General features: G+C 38.8%; 1 pseudogene; it reads right to left on the minus strand.

Moving 5' to 3' along the window:
• Positions 1-6,020: 6,020 nt before the first annotated feature.
• On the minus strand, positions 6,021-8,176 carry LOC114683191 (annotated as a pseudogene).
• Between the last annotated feature and the right edge of the window lie 7,173 nt (positions 8,177-15,349).

Genomic DNA, 15,349 nt, shown 5'->3' on the forward strand with positions numbered 1-15,349 from the left:
AACTGAAAACAATCTTAGATTTTTTTTTTGATTCTGGAATTTTGAGCCTTTATTTCTCCATTTTTTAAAAAAGCCATGTTTAGATCTTGGCAAAAAGTACACAATACAGAGTTAAATTATTTTTACATTCCAGCAGTTTTCAGATCCACATATATACCAATGTCCTCTGACTTTATAAATCATTTTATACATCTCAGGAAGCATAGGATTCATCAGCATTGTGTCAAAATTTCCTTATGTTGCAATAATTTGTTCACTGAATGAAATCTATCACCTTTAAAAATCAAGGAAACAGGGAAAGCACCATTTCTGCAGCCACTGAGATCACAACTGTGCCCAAAATCCAAGTGCTTTTTTAAACAAAAAGAACTAACAATATTTAAAGAGCTTGTAGAAATGATATCACAGTATGTTTTATTCCTTTCAGTGACTACTTGGTAAACTTTTCTAGTAATACAATAACCATAATATGTGTCATAACAGAATGTTATGTTGGTGACAGTAAGGCAAACAAAAAGTGAAGTAACAGAGGCATTAATTTACTGGTAATTATATGTATACTGGGTGAAGATTTAGCAGTTATTTATAGTTACAGTTGTACAAAACAAATAATTGTCTGCAAACATATAATGGTAAGTATAAATCTTGAATGAAAATGCATACGTGTTCTTACTTGAACTTAAGTTTTTTCTACCTTTATATATTTACTGCGTTTACGAGACAATCATAGTCAAATTATTATTATATATTATCCATATTCAGATACAATGGTATACCAATGTCCATTCCTTCTATGAAACATTCTGCTTCAGTCTTGATAAAATATTATTATGTGACATTTGTAAGCTGAAATTGGCCTCAAGTCTTGCTAGAGGAACAGGCAATAAAACTGTATGTAAAGTAAAATTGTCAATATATGGAGCTTATCTGGTAGAAATTGTGGTCATTGCTATGTTCTAGTCAAATATTTCTCTATAATAAAGTTTTGTTAGTTAGGGTTTCTATTGCTATGATAAAAAAACATGACCAAAAGAAACTTAGGAAAGAAAGATTTATTTTATCTTATACCTGATAATCCATCATCCAGGGAAGTCGGGACAGGAACCTGGAGACAGGAACATGGTGGCAGGAATTGAAGCAGAGGCCATGGATAAGTATTGCTTACTGGCTTGCTCCCTTCTTTATTTCTTTAGTCTTCTTTCTTTTCTTTCTTCCTTTATTTATTTTTTGTATGAAAATATTAATTAAACAAAAGAATTCTCTTTCAAGAAGTACTTTTTTTTTTTGTTTTGTTTTTTGAGACCGGGTTTCTCTGCGTAGCTTTGCACCTTTCCTGAAGCTCACTTGGTAGCCCAGCCTGGCCTCGAACTCACAGAGATCCACCTGCCTCTGCCTCCCAAGTGCTGGGATTAAAGGCGTGCGCCACCACCGCCCAGCAGTACTTATTTTTAACATAATATTTTATTGATTATTTGGAAAATTCACATAATGCACCCCAATAACACTCACTTCTCAGTCCTACGATGTCCACTTCTACCCTTTGTGGTGATATTGTGTTCCCCAATATATTGTTCACCCTAATAAACTAATCTTGGGTCAGAGACCAGAAGAGCCACTAGATATAGAGACCAGAAAATGATGGCACACACGCCTTTAATCCTAACATTCCGAAGGCAGAGATGCATCTTTATCTCTGTGAGTTCAATATCACACTGGAAATAGCCAGGCATGGTGACACACACTTTTAATTCCAGGAAGTGAAGGCAGGAAGCCGAAAGGTATATAAAGCGTGAGGATCAGGGACTAGAGCTGGTTACGCTTTTAGGCTTTTAGCAGCAGCTGAGCTGAGATCCATTTGGATGAGGACTCAGAGGTTTCCAGTCTGAGGAAACAGGATTAGCTGAGGAATTGGCAAGGTGAGGTGGCAGTGGCTTGTTCTGTTTCTCTGATATTCCAACATTTACCCCAATACCTGGCTTCAGGTTTGATTTTATTGATAAGACCTTTTAAGATTCATGCTGCAACCCTTTCAACCTCCCACAAAACTAAAGAAAAAGAAAAAGAAAAAATACCAAGTTCAATTTTTTGTTGCCCTTATAATAACTGGAGAATGGTCACACTCCCAGTGGGCAGCCCCTTAAAAAAAACTGAGTCCTTCCCCACCCCCACCCCTGCCAGAAGTCATCCACTGTGAACAGATATACTGTCTGTTTCCTTATAGCATCCAGGACCACCAGCCCAAGGGTAACACTGCCCAGGGTAAGCTGGGCCCTCACATGTTAATCAGCAGTCAAGAAAATGAACCACAGGCTTGAGAACAGGATACTCTGATGAGAATGTTTGCTCAAAAGAAGTTCCCTTTTACAACATGACTCCAGCTTATGTCAGTTGACATAAAACTAGCCAACACAGAAGTTTATTGTTATAATGAGGAAAGGCTTCATCCAGGAAAGACTGGATGAGAATAAAAGTAATATAAGATGGGTGAGCTTGTGGAATGGCAGATAAAATGTGTGGAGCTTTGGGAGTGTCATAACCAAATAAACAAAACTACAAACCTCACGCTGCTACTGATATCTGGGGGACAAAGTTTGTGTCCTTATTAATTGTTACTGTTTTTTCAAAAAGCAACTAAGTGTATATAAAATTTGGAGAGGAGTGTTTATAAACTTGAAAGTGGTGTTGCAGTTTCCAGATAAGGGCTTTTCATTCACTGGATTGTGACTTTAAGCCATAAATCCCGAGTGAGAAGTAGAAGCAACAAAGCTATGCCTAACAGAGATGCAGAAATATTTGAAGGAAGTTGGTTTGACAAAAAAATATCAGTAGTGAAATTTTACCACCTCAGCTTTAAGATACCACAAAATGTGCAAACCTGCCCTTATCTATGCATGCCCATGTTTTTTTTCCCATTTGTTACAAAAGGAAAAGGAACTCACATGCAGCTGGAAGAAATGTAGACTAGTTCAGCCTTTATGGAAATCAATAGATTCTTCAGTATACTAAAAAGTGATCTACCACATGAACCAAGTAGACCACTGCTTGGTATTTTTTATTTGACCCCCAGATTTCTAGAGGTTCTTGCACATCAGTACTTGTTGCAGTGCTAGTCACAATAGCCAATATGTGGAACCAACCTAGGTGTCCATCACCACAATATGGCTGATGAAAACATGGTGTATCTTTACACAATAATGCATCTTTCAACTATAAAGAAGATTTATGTTCTGTGACTTGCAAGAAAAGTGATATAACTAGAAGTAATCATAATCGTATCAGGAAAATTAAATCATTTGCAGGACAAATATGTTTCCTTTCTCATGTTCAGGTCCTAGAATTTATAGATGCATAAAACCATGTATTTGCTGGTAATGTGCAAGTAGAAATGAACTGTCTGGATATCAAAGAGACTAAGGGAAGGGAAAGGATGAGAAGTGGGAGTGTAGTGTGTTACAGAGGCTATACCCAAGTATATTACATGCCAGCATGAAATGACTTTATATAACCACGTATAGTGAAATAACAAAAGAAAACAAAATCACACACACACACACACACACACACACACACACACACACACACACACACACTGTTATAATTAGAGACACCAATTCTATTCAGTTCCAATTCCTATCCATAAGAATCCACAGTCAGGCCGGGCAGGGGTGGCGCATGCCTTTAATCTCAGCACAGGGAAGGCAGAGCCAGGTGGATCTCTGTGAGTTCGAGGCCAGACTGGTACACAGAGGGAAATCCAGTACATCCACAGTCCTTTGATTTCTTGTACATTTTCTTATTTTTCTAAGCTTTCTTTCTTTCTTTCTTTTCGTTACACCCTGTTTATACATACGCGCGCGCGCGCACACGCGTGCGTGGGTGCGTGCGTGCGTGTGTGTGTGTGTGTGTGTGTGTGTGTGTAATTGTTTTGTGGTGTTAGACATAGGATTCAGGGCCTCTTACATGGAAAACTGACTGAAGTGCTATGTCCTCTGTCCCAGACTTTTCTAGAAGCCCCTCTTCTTGAGTACCCCTCAATACATGCCCTGGCTTTCTGCGCCTAGACACTGTGTATACTTCCCTAATCATTACACCTGCACACAGACATGAATCTGAATCCTTAGTCCAAACCTGTATTCCAGTTCCTACCTGTGCACTGGCGCTTCCCTCATCATAGGGCATGCCAAAGCAAATACATCATCTAAAGCTCAAAACCATATTCATTTTGCTGTTCTGCCTTAAAAAAAATAACTTCCTTTCAAAATTCACTTAGTTAAAGACCCTACCCCATAACCTAGATTTCCTCAATTTTTAAACAAGTCAAGTTTGCAATCTGAGGAAAGACTTGAAGAGAACTGAAGGAGATAATATCTTGTTGGATCTACTGAAATAAAAGCTTTACCCCCTATCTCTGAAGGAGGATTAGAGTCTATTCCATTAAAACTAAAGAAATGGCTCCTATCTTTTAGATTGTCTCATTCCTCTGAATGACTGGTTATTGCCTCATCTGAACATATATTCTAAAGACTTAATGTTGGATATAGTGAATCACTCTATGAAATTACATTCATAAACCTCAAATCACAGATGAAACCATATAGGGCCCAGGAATAAGGAACAGAAACACAGTTTCGGGGAAAATATGAAACTATAATTGCTTGAGCACTTTCCACAATTGCTCTCCTATTCTGTCTCATGTTGGCTATGCAAAATGAGAATCAGCTTTCTTTCTTCATGCATGAGAGAACTGAAGTATGAAATTGTCAAATACATTTCCTTAAATCACACATTTATAAAGCTATTGACTTAGGTTAAAACATTATTTCTCCAAAGTATCTTGTTTCTGTTATTTAAATATCATATATATGTATGTATTTCATTATGATTCAATATTTTTGTTCAAATTAGCAATAAAGAGATATATTCATGTTATATTTTATTACATAAATTATTAAAGTAGAAAATGGACAAGCAGTTATAACTAACAAGCATCAGGCACCATACTCTCTGCTTCTTATGTGGCATTCTGTCTATTCATTCACCATAATCATTATTGCCATAGCATTTTATTAAATAATAAACTTATGGAAGTATGTGAGGAGTCCTTCCTTATTGATGTCAAAAAGAATCAAATGATTTAAATAAAGGATAAGTTCTCAGTCATATGCAGTTAACTAGAAAAAGGGGGAAAAGAGGATTGTTTGGAAAGACAGTGAAGTAATGTAAATGGTGGGCATTTGACAAGACTTCAGAACACCTGGGATGTTAAGTTCACCTGTAAAAAGCATTTCTCTAGTATTCATCAGTCTCTACATCTGATCCTAGCAACCAATCTCTTTCTCTCTCTCTCTCTCTCTCTCTCTCTCTCTCTCTCTCTCTCTCTCTCTCTCTCTCTCTCTCTCACACACACACACACACACACACACACACACACACACACATACACACACAGCACACAGAGCCATGTGCTTATTCTGTGTCCCACAGATACATCTATATGGGCATTCAGGTTTGTTTGGGATCCACTGGAAGCTTTTCCATAAATTGTTTTTTTCTGTTACTATTTCAAAACTTCTAATTGTCATGTCTTATTCACATGCATACACTGTGGTAAATCAGTTGTGGTCAAGATATCTGTCTTTTGGAAGACATTATTTATGCTATTAACTTCATGATTGGGTTGGATATGGGGACAAGAGCAATACATCAAGTGTTTCTTTAGAATATTAGCAAATTGCTACAGATTATATGACAACCAGGGATGGGGCTGGAGCCAGAACTTCTATGAGTACTATATCTTTAAATGTAAGCTTGCTAGGGAAATTCTTTTTTTTTTTTTTGCCAATTTAAATACTTTTATTAGACATTGCATTTTCCGTTTAGGATACAGTGCTTATAAAGTGCAATGTTTTATTTACTTCCTCTCCCTGTGCACATGTTCCGTGTTCAAGTATTGAGAATGCCCAGTAATTTATTGTAGCAGCTTAAATTTAAAACTGCTATGAAACTTGCTAAATTTGGGTCCTGTGGAACAATGCTACACCTCTACTTGGATTGACTTAATCCACCTCCTCAATGGTGGGCCCTGAAGAAGTACCACCAGATGGAGGAGCTCCTCCACCAGGGAAGCCCCCAGGCATTCCTCCTGGCATGCCACCAGCACTCTGGTACAGCTTGGTAATGATAGGGTTGCAGACTTTCTCCAGTTCTTTCTGCTGGTGTTCAAACTCTTCCTTCTCTGCAGTCTGATTCTTATCCAGTCAGCTGATGATATCATTACACTTGTCTAGAATCTTCTGTTTGTCCTCATCATTGATCTTGCCTTGAAGTTTCTCACCTTCAACTGTTGCTTTCATGTTGAATTCTTGGAGGAAACCTTGTCTCTCTGCTTTTCATCTTCTGCTTTGTACTTCTCAGCCTCCTGGACCATGCGCTCAATATCCTCCTTGCTCAAGTGGCCCTTGTCATTGGTGATGGTGATCTTGTTCTCCTTGCCTGTGCTCTTATCTACAGCAGAAACATTGAGGATGCCATTGGCATCAATGTCAAAAGTGACTTCAATCTGAGGAACACCACGGGGTACTGGAGGTATGCCTGTAAGTTCAAACTTTCCAAGTAGGTTTTTATCCTTGGTCATGGCTCTTTCACCTTCATACACCTGAATGAGCACACCAGGCTGGTTGTCAGAGTAGGTGGTGAAAGTCTGTGTCTGCTTGGTAGGGATGGTGGTATTGTGCTTGATGAGGACAATCATGACTCCACCAGCAGTTTCAATACCAAGGGAGAGAGGAGTGACATCCAAGAGCAGCAAATCCTGAACATTCTCAGACTTGTCTCCAGACAGAATGGCAGCCTGGACAGCTGCACCATAAACAACAGCTTCATCGGGGTTAATGCTCTTATTCAGTTCTTTTCCATTGAAGAAGTCTTGCAGAAGCTTCTGAATCTTGGGGATTCTGGTGGAACCACCCACCAGGACAATGTCATGGATCTGTGACTTGTCTAGTTTGGCATCTCGAAGGGCCTTTTCTACAGGGTCCAGAGTGCCTCGGAACAGGTCAGCATTTAATTCTTCAAATCGAGCACGGGTAATGGAGGTATAGAAGTCGTTTCCCTCATAGAGAGGGCGTTGGTGGCGCTCGCCTTTAATCCCAGCACTCGGGAGGCAGAGCCAGGCAGATCTCTGTGAGTTCCAGGCCAGCCTGGGCTACCAAAAGTGAGCTCCAGGAAAGGCGCAAAGCTACACAGAGAAACCCTGTCTCGAAAAACCAAAAAAAAAAAAAAAAAAAAAAAAAAAAGAGAGAATCAATCTAAATACTGGCCTGGGTGCTAGAGGAGAGGGTACGCTTAGCCCGTTCACAGGCAGTACGCAGACACCTGACAGCTCTCTTGTTCTCACTGATGTCCTTCTTGTGCTTCCGCTTAAACTCAGCAATGAAATGGTTGACCATTCGGTTATCAAAGTCTTCTCCACCCAAGTGGGTGTCTCCAGCTGTTGATTTGACTTCAAAAATTCCATCCTCAATAGTGAGGATTGACACATCAAAAGTACCACCTCCCAAGTCAAAAATCAGCACATTCCTTTCAGCTCCAACCTTCTTGTCTAACCCATAAGCAATAGCAGCAGCGGTTGGTTCATTGATAATTTGAAGCACATTGAGGCCGTCAATAGTTCCAGCATCTTTTGTTGCCTGTCGTTGAGAGTCATTGAAGTAGGCTGGCACAGTGACCACAGCATTGGTGACAGTCTTCCCAAGATAGGCTTCTGCAATTTCCTTCATCTTCGTCAGAACCATAGAGGACACCTCCTCTGGGTAGAAACTTTTTGTCTCTCCTTTGTATTCTACTTGGACCTTGGGCCTGCCTGCATCATTCACCACCATGAAAGGCCAGTGCTTCATATCAGACTGAACAACAGCATCATCAAACCTACGTGCGATCAAACGTTTGGCATCAAAAACTGTGTTGGTGGGGTTCATTGCAACCTGATTCTTCGCGGCATCCCCAATTAGCCGTTCTGTGTCAGTGAAAGCAACGTAGCTCGGTGTGGTTCGGTTTCCCTGATCATTGGCAATTATCTCTACCTTCCCATGCTGGAAGACACCCACACAGGAGTAGGTGGTGCCAAGATCGATGCCGACTGCAGGTCCCTTAGACATGGTTGCTGGCGTGTAGGCCTGTGCTGTTCTAGCAACGAGACCACACAAATTCCCCCCGAAAGCTGCCTTCGCGTTCAATGAGACCCGGGAAATTCTTAATAAAGAAAAATCAGTGACTTCTTTCCAAGTATTATATATTTCAATTCCAAGTAAACTTGTATTATCTATCATCCTCCAAATAATTCAGGAAGTAATCTACTGAATCTAATAAATTATGACTTTTCATGGAAACTGAACAAATGAAAAAGAAACCTTAAATCAGACCATATATTTAGATATGAGTGAAATGTATTACCAAAAGTTTAATGAGGGCTGTGTGAATAGTCAATGGCCTATAGATACAGGTCAATGGAAAAGAATTGCCTTAGCATTCACTAGTCCCTAAGCTAGATCCCAGCAATACCTCTCTCTCTCTCTCTCTCTCTCTCTCTCTCTCTCTCTCTCTCTCTCTCTCTCTCTCTCTCACACACACACACACACACACACACACACACACACACACACACACACGGGAACACACACACATACACACACTCACAACACAGACATGTTTATTCTGTGTCCCATATATACATCAACATAGGCATATACTCATATTCTTAAATCATTCTATGTATTTTGCAAAACTAAATACATAAATATTTGAAAAAAACCTTTTTATATCCTTTCAATTAGTTTGAAATATAAAATTTCTTTGAAGTAAATTATGAAATGATTAACTAACTATACATGATTAAACATAGAAAACATAGGGACCATTGTTTTCCTATTTGTAATGTCCATCATGTTGTTCTTCCTGACACTGTCACAGAGAAATTGTTTTGTTAAAACTTCGAAAGGAGATTATGAATTTATTTTCCGTACAATATGAAATATAACACACTCTAAGCCTTTTCCTACTGTTAGTTTTCCTATATTTGATCACTTGGTAAAAAAAAAAAAACCTTTTCAAAAATTCAGGCTTAAATATGTTCATACATGTACAAAATCAAATTTAACAGAAAATTTTAAAGACATAATAAAAAGCACTGAAAATAAATAGTCTTAGGCTCTGTGAATTGATTGGGAAAAGATCCTCCCTTGACATCATACTGTTCATATAAGAAAAGCACCTCAAACACATTTTATTTTCATTAATTGGAAAGGTACTTGCTCTGTTACAGTGTTGTCCACTGTGGCTGTCTTTGTCTTGGAGAGGGCTGTGTCTATTCTTAAAAAATATAGTTCTGATCCATGTGTCTTGGGATGACGGTGGATGATATGGGTCAGTGGTTCTCAACCTTTCTAATGCTGCAACCCTTTAATACAATTACTCATGTGGTAGTAATTCACAACTATAAAATGATTTTAGTTTCTACTTCATAACTGTAATTTTGCTACTGTCATGAATCATAATGTAAATTAAATACCTGTCATTTCTGATGGTCTTAGGTGGCCCCTGTGAAATGGTTGTTCAATCCCAAAAAGGTCATGCCCACAGCTTGAGAATGACTGATGTAGATGTTCCATTTAGGGTTGAGCATTCTGCAGGCTCTTATTCTCTGAACTTTGAACAGTTGTAAACAAGAAAGATCAAATCCAAGCATGGAGAGAGGAGGTAGACATAAAGTCCTGCCTCTAACTGAGAGGCTATTGGCAATTGATTTTTTCTGGGAGAGGGAGAGTCAGTTTTTTGGTTTTTTTTTTTTTTTTTAAGAGTGTTGTCCTTGGTAAGTCAATCACACTCCAGTGGAAGGCAAACATTCAAAAAAAAAAAAAAGAGTGTCATAAATTGAACTTTATGGGTGAAAAAAAAGGACACAAAGTTAGGTAGGTAAGGAGGAAGGATAAATGTGGGAGGAGTTGTGGGAGGGGATAAATAGGATTAAAATACATGGTATGCAATTCTCAAGGAACTAATAAAAAATGAAATACTAAGGATTGTTGACTAACAGTAAGAAATAGCACTGTCTTCATCCTTAGAGCAACTACCTGGAGTAATGGACTTAGTATTGGCTATTTTTACTGAATCTAAGAAGAGTTTAAAGTAGTTTTACTATAATGACTACGGCTGATTGTCATGATCACCAAGACAGTTTATCTGTGTCATTTTTGCTGTTCTGCTTAGCTGATCCTTCCATTTCCTTTTAACTTGGCTGTAGGAGAACAAAGACTTTCCAAGGTGACTACTACCAAGAATATGGAAGCTACAAAAAGGGAGCAAATGATTTGGAGCAGCTGCACAAATCTCCTTTTTCACTTTCTTAGCCGTCATTTTATGTATCAAATAATAAGCTTGAGGATTAAAATAACAAAATGCACAGGAGGGGAAAGTGACAAGAACCCACACAGTGTTGGAAAACCACAGATTCTGATGTCATATCAGCCTCTGTTTCAAATTCGAGCCTGTTACTTTTAAGTTGTGTGACAGTTTTTTTTTTTCCTTTTATTGAAAATAGCTTTTTTCCCCACATGACATATACTGATCATAGTTTCCTCTCTCTCTTCTCCTTAGAGTTCCTCCACAATTGTTGTCCCATCCGGAGCTACCGCTTTCATGTCCCCCATTAGAAAATAAATAGACTTCTAAGGGATAAAAGGGATAAAAATAACATAATATATAATATAATAAGATAAAACAAAAACTAACACACTGGAATTGAACAAAACAGACAGAAGACCAAGAGCCCAAGAAAAGGCATACAAATCAGACAGATTCAGAGAGCCACACATTCATACATACATGCAGCCCCCCCAAAAAAAAAACACTACACTAGAAGCCATAATATATACACAAAGGATTTGTAGAGTAAAAAGAGAGAAGAAATACACACACACACACACACACACACACACACACACACACACACACGAATGATAAAAAATAATAAGATAATTTAACAAAAAAGGTAAAAGATGCCATTGAGTTAGTATTCTGTTTGACTGCTGAGCATACAGCCTACACTCAAAAGTTTGTTTGTCCAGTAAGAATCCCTTGGAGGAAACTAAGTTTTCATTTGTAGTGGTTATCAATTGGAGAGTGCTTCTGGGATGGGGACAGGTGTCTATTTCTTTCAGCTATAGGACCCATGCAGACTCTGTGCATGCTGCCTTAGTGTCCGTGACTACATAGGAACTTCAATCATGTTGATGTACAGGACCTTGTTTCCTTGGCATCCTCCACCCCCTCTGGATCTCACACTTTCTCTACTTCCTTTTATGCATATTTTCTTGAACCCTGAGGGGACTAATTTGATGGAAACATCCCATTTAGTGTTGAATGCTCCAAGGTCTCTCATTTTCTTAATTCTCTGCATAATGTTTGGCTGTTGGTCTCTGTATTTGTTTCCATCAGAAGGAGGAAGTTTCTGGTAGCAAGGCATGGGTTTATGAGTATATGAGTATTGCAGAATGTCATTAGGGTCATTTTATAGTTATTTGTTTTTAGAACAGCAGTATTTAGTTTGTCCCTAGGTCCCTGGGATATCTAGTCTTGGGTTCTTGACCACCTAAGCAGTGTTGACTATGGGTTCCATCTTGTGGAATGGGTCTTCAGTCAAATCAATTATTGACCAGTTACACCCATTGAACTGTGCTCATCCATTCCACTAATATATGCTGAAGTCAAGGAACCATTGTAGATCAAGGTTTTGTGTCTGAGTTGGTGTTTATATTTCACCTTTGGTAGCATGAAGAGTGCATCACTATACTACTGACATTAGCATGTACATGTGAAGGTTCTATGTAGGAACCAGCTCAAATTCTCCATGTTCAATAAATTGTGATTTCAATACTGATAAGCATAGATGTTGTCTTCCACAACGGGTCCTTGCTGTTAGTTTGTGGAGATCAACCTACAGTTGTGGCAGCAGTATGGGTTATTTGGGTGTTCCCATGTGACCACTTTTGCCAACAATCAATTGCCCTGCAATCAAAATGTAACCCAACCTGGTTTTTGAAGCTTAACTTGGTGATGAGATCTAGCCAGTTGGGACTCTCTCTCCCCACTTAATGGGTGATTTAATTTCCATCACCATGATATATGTATATATTTTACAAAGCTTCTACTGTATTAGGTTTATATGCTACTTAAGTGACCCTTAATTTTATCTGTCTCTTTCTGTATTCCCTTCAGTGTCCCCCTTTTCTCTCCCTTCTCCACTTGATCACTCTGTTCTATTCACCTCCCATCAACCCATATCTATCTATCCTATTATCTATCCTATGGCTCTGTCTTCTCACACCCCCAAATCCCTTACTCTATACCTACCCTCTGTGGTTCTGCAAATTGTAGCTTAGATATCAGGGACTTAACAGCTAGCATCCACACATAAGTGAACCAATGCCATACTTGTCTTTCTTTTCCTTCCTCCATTTCTATTATTCTTATATTTTGTCTTTTCATAGTGTTGCAGATTTTCTAGATGTTTTATGCCAGGTTTTTTTTTTTTTTTTAGATTTAGCGGGTTTTGTTTGTTTGTTTGTTTTGTTTTGTTTTTAAACCAAGGTATCCATTTCTTCTTTTGTGTCCTCAGTACTTAAAATTCTCTCTTCCATTTCTTGTAGTCTGTTAAGAAAGCTTCAGATTTCTGTTACAGCTCCTAAATTTTTTATTACCAGATTCTGTTCAGTTTGGGTTGCCTTTGTTGATTCTCTTTCCATCTTCAGGTCTTTGAACTGTTTTATTCATTTCCTTTCACTGTTTACTTATGTTTTCATAGATTTCCTTAAGGAAGTTATTCCTTTCTTCTTTTCTATTTATTTGTTTATTTATTTTTTGGTTTTATTCAAGATAAGTTTCTCTTTGTAACAGTCCTTGCTTTGTAGACCAGGCTGCCCCAAACTCACAGAGGTCAGCCTGCCTTTGCCTCCCAAGTGCTGGGATTAAAGGCCTGTGACACCACATTTGGCTTATTCATTTCTTCCTTAAGGATCTCTATCATGTTCATAAATTCTATTTTAAGGTCTTTGCCTTGAGATTCAGCTATGTTATAATCCTCAGGGCCTACTGTGGTAAGGTTGCTAGGCTCTAGTCAAGACATTGTCATGGTCATTATTGATTGTGTTTCTATGCTGTTCTTTAAACATCTGGGGTTGGGAAGATTGTAATGCTAACTGCTGATATCTGCTCATGTCTTTGGTGGGTGAGTGTGTTATTCCTTGGTTTCTGTTGTCCTTTCTGGTTCTTAGGAGAGTGATGTTTCTCTGTGTTGCCTGGTAAGAAATTCTTCTCGGATCTTGATACCTGTAGCCACTGGGGTTCTTGGTAAAATATGTTCTTATTTGCAGCTGACGCTTAGAAATATACATGGGCAAGGGGGACACTGAGGGAGTCCACAGGAGAGAGAAAAGGAAGGTATTCTACCAGAATGTACTTAGTGCCCTTGGAGTGAAGGCAAAGAGTGAGGAGAAGGCCAAATAGGTAGTCTTCTCCAGTGCTGGGGATGAGTCTACAGTATTGGATATGGAGGATAGGAAACAGAAGATCTGACACTCACTAAACTGCTTTGCTGGTCCACTTGCTTCTCTGTCATGCTTGGCTGTTGGGTTCCCTGCTGGTCTGGATATATCTCTCCAACATTTGTCCCCCAATCAAACACACAGAGGCTTATATTAATTATAACTGCTCGGTCATTAGATCAGGCTTAATACTGACTAGCTCTTATACTTACCATAATTCTTATCTATGTTTAGTCACGTGGCTTGGTACCTTTTCTCAGTTCTGCCTTGTCATCTTACTTCCTCTGTGTCTGGCTGGCGACTCTTGGCTCAGCCCTTCCTCTTCCAAGAATTCTCCTTGTCTCTTGCCCTGTCTATGCTTTCTGCCTGGCTACTGGCCAGTCAGCATTTTATTTACCAACCAATCAGAGCCACACATATTCACAGCATACAGAATGACATCCCACAGCACCCAAATTCTCCTCTGTGATCTTCTGGTAATTACTAAACTTCCTTTTGAATAGTACTAAGCCAATGATTTTCAACATGTGAGCTGTGACCCCTTAGGAGATCAAATGACTCTTTAACAGAGGTCACATATTAGATATCCTGCATATCAGATATTGATATTTGCTTTATAATTCATAGCAGTAGCAAAATTACAGTTATGAAGTAACAACAAAAATAATTCTGTGGTTGGGGGTCACCACAACATGAGGAACTCTGTTAAAGAGTCACTCACAATAGGAAGGTTGAGAAACACTGTTCTAAGCACTTACTCTGACCTAGTTTGAAGTGAGTTATGCCTTCTACACATTTACTTGGTAAGAGGAAATGGTGAGAAATATAAGTTCCACTAACTCTTTTTATTGCATAGAAAATCTTCATAGTATACATAAATTTGAAACTCTAAATTTTTTGAACGGCAGCTTCACAGTATGTCAGAAGATCCAACCAGGGCTTTTGGAAAAGATGATGTGAGTTAGCCATATATATATGGTAGTTTGTGTGTGTGTAGTAGTAGTAGTAGTAGTAGTAGTAGTAGTAGTAGCAGTTTGAAAGAAAATGATTCCCAAAGAGAGTGGCACTATTACTAGGTGTAGACTTTTTAGAGTAGGTGTGGTCCTGTTCAAGGAAAAGTATCACTATGGAGGTGGGCTTTGAGGTGTCATATATGCCCAAGATACCACAGTGTCTTAGTTTACTTCCTGTTCCCTGAATAAGATATAGAATATTCAGGTACCTCTTCAGCACCATGTCTGTCTGCACACCACCATACTACCAGCTGCCATGCTTCCCACCATCATGGTAATGGACTAAACCTTTGAAACTGTAAGCTACCACCTCAATTAAATGTTTTCTTTTATAAGAGTTGCTGTGGTCATGGTGTCTCTTCACAGGAATGGAAACCCTTATTAAGACAATATACATAACTGTACTGATCATTTGAATAATTTGTCATCTTTATTCTGCTAATGACTTTAGAATTCAACTGTAAGAATATTGTGGGATGTTCTGTATGCTGTGAATTTGTTGCTCTGATTGGTTAATAAATAAAGTGTTGGTTGACCAGTAGCCAGGCAGGAAATATAGACGGGACAAAGAGAGAGGAGAATTCTGGGAAGAAGAAGGCTGAGTCAGGAGATGCTGCCTGACACTGCCACCATGAGAAGCAGATGTTAAGATACTGGTAAGCCACAAGCTAAGTGGCAAGGTATAGATTTATAAAAATGAGGTAATTTAAGATATAGGAACTAGATAGCAAGAAGCCCGCC

This window comes from Peromyscus leucopus, chromosome 10 (assembly GCF_004664715.2).
Source record: "Peromyscus leucopus breed LL Stock chromosome 10, UCI_PerLeu_2.1, whole genome shotgun sequence".
In the NCBI taxonomy this organism is placed as follows: domain Eukaryota; kingdom Metazoa; phylum Chordata; class Mammalia; order Rodentia; family Cricetidae; genus Peromyscus; species Peromyscus leucopus.